Source organism: Vigna umbellata, chromosome 2, assembly GCF_029865625.1.
Source record: "Vigna umbellata cultivar VRB3 chromosome 2, Vumbellata_1.0, whole genome shotgun sequence".
Taxonomy (NCBI): Eukaryota; Viridiplantae; Streptophyta; class Magnoliopsida; order Fabales; family Fabaceae; genus Vigna; species Vigna umbellata.
Genome location: NC_142166.1, coordinates 7,841,145 through 7,854,818, shown reverse-complemented (window position 1 = coordinate 7,854,818; position 13,674 = coordinate 7,841,145). Strand labels below are relative to the sequence as shown.

The 13,674-nt window shown below is 28.1% G+C and overlaps 2 long non-coding RNA genes across 2 annotated transcripts; both read left to right on the top strand.

The window, feature by feature from the left end:
* Positions 1 to 5,183: 5,183 nt before the first annotated feature.
* LOC148203324 (uncharacterized) lies at positions 5,184 to 7,700 on the top strand. The gene is made up of 2 exons (XR_015784235.1): positions 5,184 to 5,645; positions 7,502 to 7,700. It is a non-coding gene; the product is annotated as an uncharacterized LOC148203324 (long non-coding RNA).
* A 2,234-nt stretch (positions 7,701 to 9,934) lies between these two features.
* On the top strand, positions 9,935 to 12,454 carry LOC148203323 (uncharacterized). The gene is made up of 2 exons (XR_015784511.1): positions 9,935 to 10,396; positions 12,256 to 12,454. It is a non-coding gene; the product is annotated as an uncharacterized LOC148203323 (long non-coding RNA).
* Positions 12,455 to 13,674: the final 1,220 nt, after the last annotated feature.

Genomic DNA, 13,674 nt, shown 5'->3' with positions numbered 1-13,674 from the left:
TATATAATTGTAATATATTTTTTTGTAATAATTGCTTTAAAAATTACATGAACAATATTTATGGTTTCATCATACCATAAACTTATTTTTTAGTGAAATATAGACCATTAAAGGCTAAATTTTATTCTTAATCTTTGTGATTAACTTGACGTTATGATTTTGTAGGAAGAAATAGAAATTTCCCGGAGATCCTTATCACTAATGGAATCAGAATCTGAGCTTTTACAAGCTTATTATCGTCCGAATATGAATTTTGTATCGATACCCCAGAGAAAAACGGATACGTATAAAGTACGTATCTTCAATATAAAAGAATTGTGTGAACTTTTTTGGTTCCTTCCACTTTGACTCCTTTCAACTTTTTCTCTTTTTCTACAACTACACACTATAACTTCTTTCCAATTTTCATCTTCTTCCTTCCTTCTTTTCTTGCCTTTTAATTATTCTTTAGGCTTAAACCTATCACCATCAATGCCACCATGTCTTTTCATTTTATCATTACTTTTTTTTTTCCTTTTCTTCTTCCATCCATTGCCTTTTCTCCAAAGTTCATGCTTCTTCCATCTCTTTCTCCTTTTTTTTTTCACTTTAGATCCCTTTGAACAAGGAAATAAACAAGGCTTTTTTTTCACTATTCTTTATGGTTCTTGTCATAATCAATTATGATAAATCCCACTCATCATTTCTCAAGTTCATGATCAATAATGTCAAACGTAGGTACTCTTTTACTATGAAGCAAATTCTCAAATCCATTGCCATTTTAACTTTTGACATGCTATTTTTTTTTCCTTTTTTATATATATTTTGTTTTCAATCTCTTGTTTTCAACAAAAGGGGAAGTTAAATACGCAATTAAAAATTAAAAAGTCGTGAGTGTATGTATGTTATTGCGCTATAGACAATGATAATCATGATGTAGGGTTTAATGTGATTCCTTCGTCTATTTTGTGGTGCTAGGGTTTTGCCTATTTATTATTATATTATTTTTGTTACTTTAAAACCTTATAAATGTGTTTCCAATAAATGTGTGTCGGAGAAGGAATGACAGAAAGAGCTAAAAGTGGGTTGATGAGAATGAAGCACACGTGTTTGAAATATGTTTTTGAGGTAATGTGAGTGTCTAAGAAGGAATGGCTTTAAATTTTGAAAGATAGAAAGGTCGGTTTGGTGTTATTACAAACTTATGTACATTCCTTTTGATTCTTCAGTTTTCTTAAATCTAATCAAGAATTTTAGAACAATTATATATATAGATTTCTTATATATTATACATTTTAGAGTAAATTTGATTCCCACTCATTAATGTTTTTCTCAAATCGTATCGAAATTACATTTTTTTTTAAAATGAAGAAACTTTCTTTTGTTGTAGAACATCAAGTTATTACCTAATTTGATTACACTTTTTTTTTTTAGTTTTAAAAACACCACTTAGATTTTAGTAAGAGGATAAAGGTAATTAAAATGTATTTTGAAAAAAAAAACATGGGTGTCATTATAATTATCGTCTTATTCTTCTTTTTATTAAAATATTGAGGTTAAATCATTCATTTGATTTCTATAATTGAATAAAATTGATCTTTTTAGTCCATATTTTTCAAACAATTAGTTTAATTTTTGTACATATTATGTTAATCTGTTTTACTTCTTATACATTCAGATGATAAAGTGGATCAAAATGGCATTAGTAGAAACTAATTATATGACCCAAAAGATAAAAGTCTTCAATTTACAGAGGTTAATTGTGTAATTACAAAATTTATAGTCATTATTCATCTGTTTTTACTATATAAATGTGTATTTTCATAGGTTTTTTTTTTCCTATTGAATCATATTTTCCCACTTTCTAAACTAGGGTGATCTGTCCTCCACAACTATATCACTAAAGAGTAAGAACTCAATAATTGCCAAAAATATATTAGTAGAGTAGAGTAAAGGTTGGAGTAAACTAGGCATTTCAAATTATTGAAGTATAACCAAAGAAGGAACTTCTTGCATTGTGTATTGGTGTGGAAGATAAAATATATATTAATTTCTCTTTATACACTAATATATTTTTTCATACAAAATTTATAAATAAATTGATAAGCATTTTCTGAAGAAAAATAATAATAACTTCTTTTAAAAATTCATGTAGAACTAAAAGTAAAAATTCAAAAAATTATATGAAAGAATATCATAAATTAATTTTAGTTTATTTAGTTTATATACAATTTTCCACTTTTTATTTTACTATGAAAATATTTTTCCAATGATTATAAACTTTTGGATAAATAGTCAATTAGTACAATAAAAAAATTACATTTATTATTACAAAAACTTTAATTTTATTAATTTTTTACTTTATAAAAAATTAAGGTAATAAAACACATATTTTGTCTTTAGTATTATCACTTTATTTATTCAAGAAAACTTTGATGTTAATATTCAATAGCCCTTAAACAATCACTAAATATAAAACAAATCCCTTGAGCAATAATTTTTCAATAATCCCGTGTGATAATTATTAAAGACCAATATTCAATTGTTATAACTATTAATAAAATTTAAATAAATTAAAAAAATAAAATATTTATGCTAAAAATATAATCATACACAAAAATAATATGGTTTAGTTTGAAGTATAACCAAACTTCTACGGACGTCTATAAGAGAAATTTATTATAAATACAATATTACAATTCAATTTTTTCTTTCAGTAAATTCTTATTCATTATAAACAATACAAAGAAAACACAAACAATCTTTCTCCTTATATAATCAATAAACAATTTTAACATACATGTCTCAGAAAAAGTTATAAAACTAACACTGTATTTACAGATATCGGATGAAACGGATTTACAATTGTATTTGCGTTCGTTTGGAGGAATTCGGAAGCAATAAGAGATGATGATTTGTGGGATACACGGATTTCTTCATTTACGCTGATATCCTGAAAGTCGAAGAAAATGCATTTACAAGGTTCTGAAAACTCTATGCATGCTCCTGAAATCGATTCCAGAAAAAGATGCAATCGATTCATGATGTAAATTGCAGAAAAGCTGACAGTATCCATGGTGGTCCAAATATATAAGATTTTTTTTTAATTTTCCTGAATCATATATATATATATATATATATATATAATTAAATATATTTTTAGCTCTTAAGTTTAATATACCATTGAAATTCACTTTAAAAATAAATAAAACAATCATTTTAACTCAATTAAATTAAACATTTTCACCTATTAAACACATTTTTTAGATAATATGAACTGATTTTTCAAATAATATGGTAAACAATTCAAATATTAATACAATATATAAAGAAATTTAATATAATTAATTTATAAGATTAGATTCATTATTTTTAAAATTTAAAAATTAAAATATATTTAACTTTATATATAATGAATAATCCTTGGAATCCGTGACAGCAGAAATTGGTGGTGTGAGTAATTATTGCGTAAATATGTGGAGGTGGAGGCCAGAATGGAAGGTAGTGGGAGAAGAATGATTATTGCAGTATGATGTAAGAATAGAAAAGCTAAAGTTCATCATTTACGTCTACTGCAACAACTTCATCATAATCCTCCAACTATGCCCACATCACTCTTTGACACGTTGAATCACATACATATCTCTCTGCAACAACTCACCATTCCATGCCTGCTTTCATTATCACTCTTAATAAAAGTTTATCACAAAAGAAATAAGAAAGATGTATAGAAATATTTTTATTTGTTGATTCAATTTTATTCAAATCTATATTCAATTCAGCCCAACCGATTAAGATGAATTGTTTCACTATTTTTCTTTTTAAGAATTATGATTGTGTAACTCCTCCATGAGCAAAATGCAACATTTAATGTAATCATCCTATTAAAAAATTGCATGAAGACCTGTTGCACAACAAAACCAGATCTAGGTATGTAGCAATGCAAAATAATGACAAGAATTTAGAAGGACATCGCCATAAGTTTCCTATAAAAAAAATATCAAAAGACTAACTTTTTCTTTATAGTTTGAGTGAAAAAAATTTAAGAAAGTTATATATTTACTCGGTGAATTTCATTTTGCTTTTCAAACAAAATGAGTTGTTTGGATGAGTAAATAAAATAAAATTTAGGAATTTTAAAAATGTATTTCAAATAATTAAAATAATAGAATTTGAAATTTATTAAAAAAATAAGAAAACAATGTTTTTATAAAGGTGTCAATTTAACTAATGATTCATAGACTAATCTTAACCCACTCTTAAATAAGCACACATCTTATTTGTTCACCAAGTTGACTTGAATTAACATTTAATTGAGCTGTCTCAGCCTAGATTGACTCAAGTCGACTTTTGATTCGGATTGACATGTCTTGACTTTTGGTTCTAATTAGTTTGACTCAGCCTTTGACTCGAATTTCTTAATTTTTTTGGTTGTGCTGACTTAGATCGGTCTTCGGCTCAAGTTATCTTAGTTTGACTTTCGATTAGAACAATTCGACTTGAACTTCGACTGGACTCACTCTACTCGACTTTTGAATTGAGTCAACTTTATTTCAAGACAACTAGGTTTGACCTTTAACTAATGTCAGCTAGACTCAATCTTGACTTAAATCTATCTTAACTCGAATCTTGACTTAAATCTAACTTAACTCGACCTTTAACTTAATTTAAACTTGAATTTTGAAGAAGGAATAGTGTTGGTGGCGATATTGGAGATTATAATTAAAAATATTTCAGTATAGTAATCATTACACTAAACATTATACTCATTATCACTTATACTTAGAAAAGTATGTTGAAAACTATGTACTAATAAAAATACCAATACAAATAGATTTCATATAAGTAAATATTGTCAATGATAGATTCTTAATTAGTCTTTCCTTTACAATAAACTCTGCTGTTTTTATTATGATGTTGTATAATTGTTAAATCTTTGAAGATTTGACAAGGGTATCTACTTTTATCACCTATTGCGGTATAAATGTATGTTTTAGTTTAGTCTTGTAGGACAGGTACTCATAAGATAGTTATTTTTTGTTTTTTCTTTCTTTTCCTTCTATAATTTTTTTTTAAATTTTTTTTGTACAAGTGTTGAGACAATTGTAAGACCCATAAAAAAAATATATATATATATATATATATATTTATAGTAGTAAATTTTAGTATTTTATTAGTAATAATAATTTTAATGGATAGAAAATTGTAAATTTTGGATATAAAATTATAGTAATTTTAGAAGGAGAGGTTCAAATTTTTGGTAACTTATTTAGTAAAATTTTTTAAATGGAATAGTAAAAAGTAAATAGTAAATAGTAAAAAGTAAATAGTAAAAATAAATTTTCAGCATTAAGATTCCTTAGCATGGAAGAAAGTAGTAGGTAGAAATTAGGATCAGATTTGGTGAGAAAATGATTGAAATATTATTTTTAAATAATATTAAAATAATAAATAATATTAAAATATTAATGAATAGTAAATTTTTTTTTACTATAAATAGCCATGGGAGGGAAGGGTATTTTGCACCAAGAAAAGAGGAATCAAGTGAGAGCTTGAGAAATAGAGAAGAAAGAGTTAGGGAGAAATTTTTAGTTGCAAGAAGAGTAGAGGTTCTGAAGGGTTTCGGGGAAACAAATTCGGAGCAGGAGATTAAGTCTGGAATAGAGGTAGGGGAGCTAATCCTTCTTGTTTATGATTTTTTTTATCCATGTTATGATAATGAATATGAGTTATGAGTATGTTAAAATTTTGGTAATGGTAGTTATCTATTCACTTATATAAATTTAGTTTTCATTATTATAATTTCTTATTTTCGAGTTACTGTTGTGAAAATTTTCTATTAATTGTTTTCACCGTTGGATTTAGCTAAAATTTTAGTATGTGAATCCTAAGACCTATTACTAAACTTTGACCGTTCGGATTTGAAAATAGAAGTCTGTACTTGGAAAAATAAATACTGCAAGTTTGAGTAAATTAGTCACCCTGTAGTTCTGTTACTAAGTTGTCTCGGTAAAAATATAGATTTTGACCTATTTAACCGTTAGATCAACCTCAAAATTTGATATATGATTCTTAGGACATATTAATACAATTTGACCGATCGGATTTGTAATTGAAGGTCTATGTTTAGAGAAAGAAATTTCGAAAGTGTGAAACAATCGGATGAACACTGTATTGTTGTTCTTAAGCTATCATGGTACAAATTTCATATATATTTCATCTACCGTTAGATTGAGCCCAAACTTTAGTATGTAATTCATAAGACATATTAAGTCATTTTGACCGTTCAGATTTGTAATTAAATGTCTGTGATTAGGGAAATTAGTTTCGCATTTTGAGTATAACCGAAAACCACTTAAAATTCTGCACTTGAGTTACCTCGGTAAAACCTCAATATCTATCTAGTTAACCGTTGGATCAACCTGAAATTTTAATATGTAGTTTATAACAAATAGTGAATTATTGTGACCAATCAGATTTGAAATCGGAGTTACAGATTTAGAGATATTAATTTCGTATCTTCTCAGGGATCTTAATATTGCTTAATTTCGATTTTTTTGATATCTATATTAAATTTCGGTGTTAATATTATATGCTGTTGTTTTAAATCTGTAAATAAGAAATTTGTTAAAAACTAGTTGAGGAACGCTTTGGCTAAGGAAAGATTTGGTACTTAAGTTGTCCATTGTGACGCACCTCTCTTTCCTGGAAGTCTACTCGACAAGTTTTTAACTTAAATCCTATTGAACAGATTTTGTACTGTTAAATTATTATGCAAAATATGTTGTTGGAATGAAAATGTTTGATTAATTCATGTTATTGTGGTAGATATGAAATTATGAATTATAATTGTGATTTATGCGATAATTGTATTTTATTATACTGCATTTGAATTTATGCATCTGAACATGTTATGAGTAGTATGGGGAGATTTTGTAGGGGTATAATGTGAGTTGAGGAATATTAGTATGGTATGAGTCTTGTGGAGAGATTAAGTAAATGTTATGGTATTTGTGTATATGTTGATGTTGAGGGTCCCGTAGTTGGAGGTTATCCTGATACTCTAATAATCATCTATTCTCAAGTAGAGAGGGATGAATTATGTGGTGAGAGGAGCAGGAGGTCCTGGTCTATGTGCCGGTTTTGGACATAGTGAGGGGATTAACCTTGTGAATGGTATGAAGTATTTTGAAAGTGTATTTGTATATAAAAAAAAAAAGAGAGAAAAAAAAAAAAAAGAAGTAGAAGTCATTACAAGTGCATAACCTCCCGTGACCGCTCATCAACTTATCATCCGGATGAGTGTCTATTGGGTATTGTGGTGTCTATTGGGTATTGTGAGACGAGTGTCTAATAGGAATTGTGGTATGAGAGTGTCGAACATAATTATTATATGATGTTTATATCAAGGTAATTATATATGTTTTATAAATGATTTGTTGCATGTTAGCTCACCCTACTTGTTTGTGTTTGTTTTGTTTGGGTATGTGCGATGATCGTATAATTCGTTATACGGGAGCAGATGAAGGAATGTCGTCTGAAACAATACCAAGGAAGAAAGAGATCGAAGAATAAGTTAGAAGAATTCAAGTTATATTTAGGAGTTTATAGTTGAAATCTGAGTTTAAAATATATCAACGGTGAATTTATAAGTGTGAGATTACGGGATATTACCGTAAATGTAATGTTACAATATATAAATTATGAATTATCCAGTGTGAGATATTGGGATGTTACATTAATGGTATCAGAGCAGTTCGTCCTTAGGATGACCTCTGTGTTGTGGGTCTTCCGTGTCTTCTCTGTGAAGAATTGAGTCTAAATGGTATAATTTACCATTTCCTCTAAATCTAGATAGTAGAGTATTGTGTCTAATTACCATGACTTTTACCATAGATGATTTTCCTTTCTTAATTCTGAGGGTTTGAGGAAATATATTAGAATTAGTTAAAGCCTTGATAGGGAGATATAATACTAGAGTTTAAGTTTCAATGGATGAGTGAAGATGTTGGTGTTTAGAAGTAAATTTTTTAGAAGTTTCTAGAACAAAATTAATAGATGAGATATCTTACGTTTCACAAAAAGGAGTTGAGTTCAAAGGCTAGATTAAGATAAGCTTTGGATAAGCAGGAATGTGGCAAGGTTTGAGAAATCAGTTTGGTTTAGTATATCAGTAACGTTAGAAGTCAGAAGAGAAGGAAGTATTGATGAGAAACAGAGTGGCATTGTGTGAGATTGGTAACATGGATTGATGTATCAGCGATGATTGGAATCTGAAGAAAGAAAATGGTGGAAGATTTGAAGATAAAGTTTAAAATAAAAAGGGATAGGAATACTGAAGTAGATTAAGAATAAATCAAATATTAGACGAAGAAGAGTAAATAAGAAGTTGTATAAGGCATAAAGAGGATTGAGAGAAAGTTTAATAGGAGGAGAAATTTATAAGTTAAGAGAACATGATGTCTTTAGAGAAGAATGAAGTATTGGAAGGATTCTAAGCTAAATGGATGATTAAAAGGAGATGGTTAGATTTTTTCAGTAAATGCATTAGAGATAAGATTTGAGAATATGTGAATTTGGTATGAGGAGTAGTGGAGAAAATCCAGGTACGAAAATTTTGGCTTTCGGCTTATGCAAATATTTGGTATTTTTATGATAGGATTAAAATGTCATGATTTATGGTTATAAATTTTATTGATTTTGGAATATTAAAGTTAGTTGAGGTAGTGTAGGTTGAATTGATATTATTATGAACATGACAAGATAAGGAAGAAGAAGAGTTTGGAAATAGATAAAAAGGAGGGTTGCAATGTGATTAGGGAATTTGGAATAAATAAGAAGTTGTAGGTTGTGATTGGAGAAATTTCATCAGGTATAGTTATGTGGTAGTATTCAAACCTCAATGGTGATGTAAAGGATGAGGATGAGTATTTTAGGGATGTCTGACCAATGCAAGTGAAGGATAGATATTGTAGTCTAGGGTATGATCGAAAGGATAGTTTGGTCATGTTACAATATGTTTTTAGAAGTTTATGGTCTTCAAGAATTGTGAGTTGATTGTTGAACATTAAGTGTAGTTAAGGGTGAATGCAATATTATCGAGAATCAGATAAGTTCATCAAGGACGAGTGAAGGAAATGATGCATAATCTTAAGTGTGGAAGAGTTTCTATGGATGTTATAAAGCATACTCAATATAAGTATTATTTTTGGACAAGTCCTTGTTAAATGGGTATAGAAAAGAAAACATAAGGATGAATTGTTTAGTAATAGTGTTTTGGACTCCGTGTAATCATCAGAGTAATTAGAAATTTTACGGAAAATAGAAGTATAGGGTAAGGTGGAGCAATCTAGTATAAAATTTTGGTAAACATAAGTGGCTTTTGGAGGCGTACGATTTCTAGGAGTAGAAACTGTATTAAATAATGGAAAGTTGTTACGGAAAAAAAAAAAAATGATTCTTAGAGTTTAATGGGGTCATGGAAGTCTTAAATAGGGATCTATAAGGAGAATTACTTTCTTGTTATAGTAGGAATGAAAAGTTTTATGAAATCTTGTGATTAATAGTTTATGAGTGATGAGTTCTTTTAAAACATTAATGAATTATTTTGAGACTAGTGAGGTATGTTTAATGGTGGTTTTCATGGGGCTAAAAGTGTCAAGTAAAAGTGTTTTGAAGGTTTATGATTTTAATTTTTTCGTGAATACATTTCAAATTTGACATGCTAGAAATTTGATGCACAAAATAAGTAGAGTAAATGAATTTACAAGGAAACTAGGAGATAAGGTGAAATAATCATAACTTTATTTCGAATTTTTGAATTTTCGAGGACGAAAATTTTTTTGTGTTGGGGAGAATGTAAGACCCATAAAAAAAATATATATATATATATATATATTTATAGTAGTAAATTTTAGTATTTTATTAGTAATAATAATTTTAATGGATAGAAAATTGTAAATTTTGGATATAAAATTATAGTAATTTTAGAAGGAGAGGTTCAAATTTTTGGTAACTTATTTAGTAAAATTTTTTAAATGGAATAGTAAAAAGTAAATAGTAAATAGTAAAAAGTAAATAGTAAAAATAAATTTTCAGCATTAAGATTCCTTAGCATGGAAGAAAGTAGTAGGTAGAAATTAGGATCAGATTTGGTGAGAAAATGATTGAAATATTATTTTTAAATAATATTAAAATAATAAATAATATTAAAATATTAATGAATAGTAAATTTTTTTTTACTATAAATAGCCATGGGAGGGAAGGGTATTTTGCACCAAGAAAAGAGGAATCAAGTGAGAGCTTGAGAAATAGAGAAGAAAGAGTTAGGGAGAAATTTTTAGTTGCAAGAAGAGTAGAGGTTCTGAAGGGTTTCGGGGAAACAAATTCGGAGCAGGAGATTAAGTCTGGAATAGAGGTAGGGGAGCTAATCCTTCTTGTTTATGATTTTTTTTATCCATGTTATGATAATGAATATGAGTTATGAGTATGTTAAAATTTTGGTAATGGTAGTTATCTATTCACTTATATAAATTTAGTTTTCATTATTATAATTTCTTATTTTCGAGTTACTGTTGTGAAAATTTTCTATTAATTGTTTTCACCGTTGGATTTAGCTAAAATTTTAGTATGTGAATCCTAAGACCTATTACTAAACTTTGACCGTTCGGATTTGAAAATAGAAGTCTGTACTTGGAAAAATAAATACTGCAAGTTTGAGTAAATTAGTCACCCTGTAGTTCTGTTACTAAGTTGTCTCGGTAAAAATATAGATTTTGACCTATTTAACCGTTAGATCAACCTCAAAATTTGATATATGATTCTTAGGACATATTAATACAATTTGACCGATCGGATTTGTAATTGAAGGTCTATGTTTAGAGAAAGAAATTTCGAAAGTGTGAAACAATCGGATGAACACTGTATTGTTGTTCTTAAGCTATCATGGTACAAATTTCATATATATTTCATCTACCGTTAGATTGAGCCCAAACTTTAGTATGTAATTCATAAGACATATTAAGTCATTTTGACCGTTCAGATTTGTAATTAAATGTCTGTGATTAGGGAAATTAGTTTCGCATTTTGAGTATAACCGAAAACCACTTAAAATTCTGCACTTGAGTTACCTCGGTAAAACCTCAATATCTATCTAGTTAACCGTTGGATCAACCTGAAATTTTAATATGTAGTTTATAACAAATAGTGAATTATTGTGACCAATCAGATTTGAAATCGGAGTTACAGATTTAGAGATATTAATTTCGTATCTTCTCAGGGATCTTAATATTGCTTAATTTCGATTTTTTTGATATCTATATTAAATTTCGGTGTTAATATTATATGCTGTTGTTTTAAATCTGTAAATAAGAAATTTGTTAAAAACTAGTTGAGGAACGCTTTGGCTAAGGAAAGATTTGGTACTTAAGTTGTCCATTGTGACGCACCTCTCTTTCCTGGAAGTCTACTCGACAAGTTTTTAACTTAAATCCTATTGAACAGATTTTGTACTGTTAAATTATTATGCAAAATATGTTGTTGGAATGAAAATGTTTGATTAATTCATGTTATTGTGGTAGATATGAAATTATGAATTATAATTGTGATTTATGCGATAATTGTATTTTATTATACTGCATTTGAATTTATGCATCTGAACATGTTATGAGTAGTATGGGGAGATTTTGTAGGGGTATAATGTGAGTTGAGGAATATTAGTATGGTATGAGTCTTGTGGAGAGATTAAGTAAATGTTATGGTATTTGTGTATATGTTGATGTTGAGGGTCCCGTAGTTGGAGGTTATCCTGATACTCTAATAATCATCTATTCTCAAGTAGAGAGGGATGAATTATGTGGTGAGAGGAGCAGGAGGTCCTGGTCTATGTGCCGGTTTTGGACATAGTGAGGGGATTAACCTTGTGAATGGTATGAAGTATTTTGAAAGTGTATTTGTATATAAAAAAAAAAAGAGAGAAAGAAAAAAAAAAGAAGAAGTAGAAGTCATTACAAGTGCATAACCTCCCGTGACCGCTCATCAACTTATCATCCGGATGAGTGTCTATTGGGTATTGTGGTGTCTATTGGGTATTGTGAGACGAGTGTCTAATAGGAATTGTGGTATGAGAGTGTCGAACATAATTATTATATGATGTTTATATCAAGGTAATTATATATGTTTTATAAATGATTTGTTGCATGTTAGCTCACCCTACTTGTTTGTGTTTGTTTTGTTTGGGTATGTGCGATGATCGTATAATTCGTTATACGGGAGCAGATGAAGGAATGTCGTCTGAAACAATACCAAGGAAGAAAGAGATCGAAGAATAAGTTAGAAGAATTCAAGTTATATTTAGGAGTTTATAGTTGAAATCTGAGTTTAAAATATATCAACGGTGAATTTATAAGTGTGAGATTACGGGATATTACCGTAAATGTAATGTTACAATATATAAATTATGAATTATCCAGTGTGAGATATTGGGATGTTACAACAATCCTGTCCCATTTCAATTTTTAAAATAAAAAAAATAGTAAAGATAAACCTAATTATTTTTAAAATTAAGAAATGGTCACGAGTGAATGTTGAAGTTAGGATATCACTTTTGATAGACCTTAGGAGTAAGATTTCCTCCTCCCCTATATAAAGTTAAAGAAGCATATTATCCTTAAAAAAAGACATACATAAAATTATTAGAAGCAGGATGGGTTAGAGACCGTTTCATGAACCTTAAAAACGAAGACAAAAGTAAGTGATAATGAATGTATTCTTAAATAATATTGTTTACGTTAAATATTTTGAAATGGATTATAAACTTATATTAAGTGGGTTCTAACGTTTCTTGTATCTCAAAGACCTATTTATGTCCTTTTACCATGTCTTTAACTTCAAATTATAGCTAATTAATTACTATTATTATACTTTTGAGAGTTTCTCAAATTACACTTACATCCCTAGTACTTTCCTTTATTAAGTCTAAGTGTAAAGTTTTCAAACTTAAGGAATGTGCATGTGTTAATCATTGTAATAAACTTTGGGGACCATATTCTAATACACTAGCCCAACCCAATATGATGACAAGTTTGACCTAATATATTATGTCAACCTATAAAATATATAGTTTTATTTTTTGTATTTATTTCTTTCATTATACATGTAACAAACAGATAAATAATTATAAAATATAACATTATACAAAAATATTTAATTTGTAGTTAAGTATCTAGATTTTCTGTGTACAAATTATTATATGAATATATGCATATAACTCGTCGTTATTATTATTATAAGAAACTGTTGGTTAAAGTTAATTACTATAGGATAAGCTTTTCTAATTTGTTACCCAAAATGAACCATCAATTTTATTATCTTTCAGGCGGCATAGTTGTAGGTATTATATACTGAATGTTCCACCAATCTATTAAATTTTTCTTTTTCATAATAATGAACAAGCTCGAAAACCAAAATTTGATAATAGTGACAAAAATACAGAGTTTAATAATAATTATTATTTCAAGTGTAAGGTGAAAGGTTTAGTGTCTTATAGGCGATAAAAGGATAGATGTTGGTTTACAGGCTACAATGTTATGTTTGGAAGTTATTTGTAAAAGGAATACTAATGTTAAAATTAGTAAAGCTTTGTCAGTAAATATAAATGAATACAAAATCATACATTTTTTATTATTATTATTATAT